Genomic DNA, 6000 nt, shown 5'->3' with positions numbered 1-6000 from the left:
TGTATATACCATTTCCATTTTACAATAGAGTGCTGCTGCGGCTTGGTGGGTCAGACAACACCCAGCTCATGATAGGCAACTCAGGTCTCACGGTAACTTGGTGGACCATGTTTAAGTGTTCAGTTTCTACTAAGGCCCAGTAGCAGGCCAAAAGCTGTTTCTCAAAAGGAGAGTAGTTATCTGCAGCAGATGGTAAGGCTTTGCTCCAAAATCCTAAGGGTCTGTGTTGTGATTCTCCTATAGGGGCCTGCCAAAGGCTCTAGACAGCATCTCTATTTGCCACTGACACTTCCAGCACCATTGGATCTGCTGGATCATATGGTCCAAGTGGCAGAGCAGCTTGTACAGCAACCTGGACCTGTTGCAGAGCCTCCTTTTGTTCAGGACCCCACTCAAAATTAGCATCTTTTCTGGTCACTTGATAAATGGGCCAGAGTAGCACACCCAAATGAGGAATATGTTGTCACCAAAATTCAAAAAGACCAACTAGGCATTGTGCCTCTTTTTCAGTCATAGGAGGGTTCAGATGCAGCAACTTATTCTTCACCTTAGAAGGGATATCTTGACATGCCTCACACCACTGGACACGTAGAAATTGCACTGAGGTGGAAGGCCCCTGTATTTTTGTTGGATTTATCTCCCATCCTCTGACATGCAAATGCCTTACCAGTAAATCTAGAGTAGTTGCTACTTCTTGCTCATTAGGTCCAATCAACATAATATCATCAATATAATGGACCAGTGTGATGTCTTATGGGAAGGAAAAATGATCAAGCTCCCTGCGGACAAGATTATGACACAGGGCTAGAGAGCTGATATACCATTGAGATAGGACAGTGAAAGTATACTGCTGACCTTGCCAGCTGAAAGCAAACTGTTTCTGGTGGTCCTTACTAATAGTTATTGAGAAAAAAGCATTTGCCAGATCAATAGCTACATACCAGGTACCAGGGGATGTATTGATTTGCTCAAGCAATGATACCACATCTCTAACAGCAGCTGTGATTGGAGTTACCACCTGGTTGAGCTTACAATAATCCACTGTCATCCTCCAAGACCCATCGGTTTTTTGCACAGGCCAAATAGGAGAGTTGAATGGGAATGTGGTGGGAATCACCACCCCTGCATCCTTCAAGTCCTTAAGAGTGGCAGTAATCTGTGCAGTCCCTCCAGGAATCCAGTATTGCTTCTGATTTACTATTTTGTTAGATAGGGGCAGTTCTAGTGGCTTCCACTTGGCCTTTCCTACCATAATAGCCCTCACTGCATGAGTTAGAGAGCCAATGTGGGGATTCTGCCAGTTGCTCAGTATGCCTATACCATTATACATTCTGGAACTGGGGAAATAACTACAGAATGGGTCCAGGGGCTCACTGGACCCACTGTGAGATGGACCTGAGCTAAAACTCCATTGATCACCTGGCCTCCATAAGCCCCCACTCTGCGCGGTGGTCCAGAGTGATGTGTTGGGTCCCCTGGAATTAACGTCACTTCTGAACCAGTGTCTAATAATCCCCAAAATATCTGATCATTTCCTTTTCCCCAGTGCACAGTTATCCTGGTAAAAGGCTGCTGGTCTCTTTTGGGAAGGCTTGGAGGAAGATTAACAGTATAAATTTGTGGCAGTATAGCAGGGTTCTCCCCCAAAGGGACCTGGCCTCCCCTTCATTCAAGGGGCTCTGAGTCTGTAAACTGTTTCAATCTGGAAATTGGTTAAGGGGCCGTGACTCTGTGTTTTTGTAATTCAGGTTAGACTTCTGTTCACTTGACCTAGAACTCTTTTGTTTATACAGCTCAAACAAGAATTTAGTAGACTGTCCTTCTATTGTATTTCTAGCTACCCCATGATTTACTATCCAACGTCACAAATCTCTGTGTGTCATATAATTTTGATGCCTGCTTTGAGTTTGCTGTCTATTATAATAGCCACATCTACCTGTCTTTGGTGATTAAGTGCTGCCGCCTGGCCTCTGCCAACTCGGGATCTTGTCATCTCCATTGTGTTTAAGGATTCCAGCTCAGTGACAGCAGTTCCTACAATAATATCTGACCTACAGAGAAGTGCAACTACAGAGCTCTTTAGGTGTGATGGCACTAGTCTCACAAATTTATTTCTCACTGTTCTGGTAAAAGGTGCATCCTCCAGACATTTCTGTGGTGTAAGAGCAGGCTTTGCATGATAAATCCACTCTAACATTCCAATTTCTCTAAGCCTCGGGATCCCCTCATCTACATTATGCCTGGGCAGTTCTGACATTTCAACCTCAGGTAATGTTGGCCACCTTTTGATCCATGTTTCAACCAACCATCCAAACAAACTGTTAATACCTTTTCTAACCCCTCAAGCTATAACATTGAATGCAGAATCTCTGCTTAGTGGGCCCATATCAATAAATTCAGCTTGATCCAGCCTTATATTCTTCCCACCATTATCCCACACCCTTAAAATCCATTGCCACACATAGTCCCCTGATTTCTGTCTATATAAATTGGAAAACTCACATAGTTCTTTTGGAGTATAACATACCTCCTCGTGTGTGATAATTTGTACCACACCCTTAGGGGCCTTTTGGGACTTTAGTCTAGTTTATAGGTCTCGAAGAAATGAGGGGTGGTGGAGGTGGTTCATGAAAAGAATTAGAAATATCTTCCAAGTCATTTGCTTCAGGGTCTTCGTTTGCAGTCTCATCTGGTGAAACAGGATTAATTACTCTAGGGCTAATCCCTTCAGGAGGAGGTTGCGTGGCCAACTCCTCAAGGCAGGCTGGAGGTGGGGCAGTTATGTCTTCAGGGCAAACTATTACAGGGTTATCTAGAGAAGACTCAGCACAATCCAGGGTTTCAACCTCACCCCCAACATCATTATCAATCCATATGTCGCCATCCAATTTTTCAGGGTCCCACTCCTTTCCAATCAATGCCCTCACTTTAACAGCAGACACCATGCAAGATTGAGATTTCAGTTTATGTTGCAAAGTTGCTACTCTAACAATAAGATTCTGAGTCTTATTTTCAGAGATCTCAAGTCTACAGCTACAGGAAATAAGATTTTTCCTTCAGGATACTCATAGAAACATCTACATCTTTCAGGCGGCGCTTAAGCTTCTCATTTGAAGCCTTAAACCCATCCCTTCCACCCCTTAATGTAGCCAGTGTATCTAACAACAACCAACCAACATCTCTATACCTCTTATTTCTATAAAACTCTGTAAAAGTGTCAAAAACATTATCCCCCAGAACCTGGCTTCGTACAAGCAAAGCATTAGGAGAATTGAATGGTGATATTTTGACTATCTCTTTTGCCAACTCACTCCATGGATTGGGAATGTCATTCTGATTATGGGAATCAGAGTCCTTAGTGTCTTTGAGTCCAGTCAGAGTAGAAAGTCATTCATAAAAACCCATTTTTAAGATTCTGTTTCTTAAGAACCATTCCTGGTACCAAGATGTATTAGGTAGGGTTCTCTAGAGAAACAGAATCAACAGGGAACACTCGCAAATATAAAATTTATAAAAGTGTCTCATGTGACCATGGGAACACAGAGTCCAAAATCTGCAGAGTAGGCTGTGAAGCCAATGATTCCAATGCAGGGTCTGGATGAAATCCACAGGAAAGGCTCACCAGCCGAAACAGGAAAAGCTTGTCTCTTCTGAATCCTCCTTATAAGGCTTTCAGTGATGAGATTAAGCATCACTCATTGCAGAAGACATGCCCCTTTGGCTGATTACAAATGGAATCAGCTGTGGATGCAGCTGACATGATCATGATTTAATTCTATGAAATGTCCTCATCACAACAGACAAGCCAGCATTTGCCCAACCACCACTTGGCCAAGTTGACACATGAACCTGACCATGACACTTGCCCTGAGATATAATTTCCTCACCTATATAAAGGTGCTAATAAATCTATTTCACTTAAGACATAAGATTTATGTGAGGATCATAGAGCAAATGATTCAAAAAAAGCACTTAATGTACAATGAATGTCAGCTATTAGCACCTTCATATTAATTTAAATGAAAGCAATAAATTTGTTTTCAGTGGTGAGAGTTCTGGAATGTACTTTTCAGCTTTCTTCTGCCAAACTTTACTGTTTTCTATGTGTCTACTTCTGATTTACTGCTTTGAATTTACTCAATACTGCTAAATGAGATTTATTGGTATTATGTGCAAACAAGAAAAACTAGGAATTAATGAGCTTGGAGGGTGTGCTTGTTTGAAAGGAAGTATGCCCCCTAAGAAAAGTCATGTTTTAATCAAAATATCATTTTGTAAAGGTAGAATAATCTCTATTCAATACTGTATGTTTGAAACTGTAATGAGATCATCTCCCTGGATGATATGATTTAGTCAAGAATGGTTGTTAAACTGGATTAGGGGACGACATGTCTCCACCCATTTGGGTGGGTCTTGATTGGTTTATTGGAGTCCTATAAAAGAGGAAATATTTTGGAGAATGAGAGATTCAGAGAGAGCAGAGAATGCTGCAGCACCACAAAGCAGAGAGTCCACCAGCCAGCGACCTTTGGAGATGAAGAGGGAAAACGCCTCTCGGGGAGCTTCATGAAACTGGAAGCCAGGAGAGAAAGCTAGCAGATGACGGTGTATTCACCATGTGCCCTTCCAGCTGAGAGAGAAGCCCTAACTGTGTTCTCCATGTGCCTTCTCACTTAAGAGAGAAACCCTGAACTTCATCGGCCTTCTTGAACCAAGGTAACTTTTCCTTTGATTGGACATTTCTATAGATTTGTTTTAATTGGGACATTTTCTTGGCCTTAGAACTGTAAACTAGCAACTTATTAAATTCCCCTTGTTAAAAGCCATTCCGTTTCTGGTATATTGCATTCCAGCAGCTAGCAAACTAGAACAGAGGGCTTGTCTAGCAGTTGGAAATTAAGGATACTCAGATACCATAGCATCAAAGTCAGAGACAGGGAGATTGTTTTGAAATAAAATTTCTTATACTGAATTGTTTCCTAAATAAGTGGACTAGCCATTTACTCATTTCCAGATAGAAGGACAATCACTATGGCAACTACTCATTCACTTACATGAAAAACTCTTTAAAATGCACAACATTGAATACTGCAAGACCTTTGATAGATACTTATGATTCAGAATTGACAAAGATAAGAAACTCACACTCTGATAGAGCAAGAAACACTTTAGTAAACTGAATGCAAAATCGTTTTGAATGCTAAGCCCTCAGTGTGTTCACCCTGAATTAATCTAATGCCACTTTCCCATTTAACATGCTAATCAATTCAAGGGCAATGGCCATATTTTATTTGTCTTCACTCACCAGCACCTAAACTGAGAAGGAAAAGTTGATATATCTGTAACTTACAGGGTATTCCAACTTAAGCACTATGGACTGCAACAAACCAGCTATATTCACTCTGAATATATGCAACTCATTCAGATGTAAGAAACACACCTTCACAGGTAGCACTTTAACTAGGTTTGTGGTTAAGGGTAGGTAAGGGGAGTTTTGTGAAGCCAGTAGCTCCAGCAAGAAAACTTTCCCAGGAATGATTCTCTTTGGCTGAACTTGCCATTGCTTGGTTTCATTCTCTTGTTTCACCTCATGAAGAGACCAAGGCACTTATGGTCCCACAGAATCACAACTTTCCCATGGAGCCTATGGGTTCCATGTTTCGACGCAAAAACAGGAAGACTACATTCACCAACGTCTTTCAATCTCAGGGAGTTCCAAGTTGATATTGGTTTTGCTTTAGGAAATGCATTTTTAGCTGATAGGAACCTTGGGAAAGGTTCAGGGGACAGAGCCCTGGAAAGGTTTAGGAAATAGAGCTCTGCTTTCTGCTGATTCAGACAATTTTTCCTTTCATTTTTACCTCCTCACCCACATCTACATGGAGAATCATGAACATTCATTGTACATTTTCAGTTGAATTGCTCTTTGCCTGCAAGTTTTGTTTTGGTTGGTTGGTTACTTGCTTTTTGGTTTTGGTTTTGTTAATCTGTACTTCTTTC

The sequence above is a fragment of the Tamandua tetradactyla genome, chromosome 3 (assembly GCF_023851605.1).
Source record: "Tamandua tetradactyla isolate mTamTet1 chromosome 3, mTamTet1.pri, whole genome shotgun sequence".
NCBI lineage: Eukaryota > Metazoa > Chordata > Mammalia > Pilosa > Myrmecophagidae > Tamandua > Tamandua tetradactyla.
The sequence above is the reverse complement of the archived record's forward strand: the minus strand, read 5'-3'. Positions refer to the sequence as shown.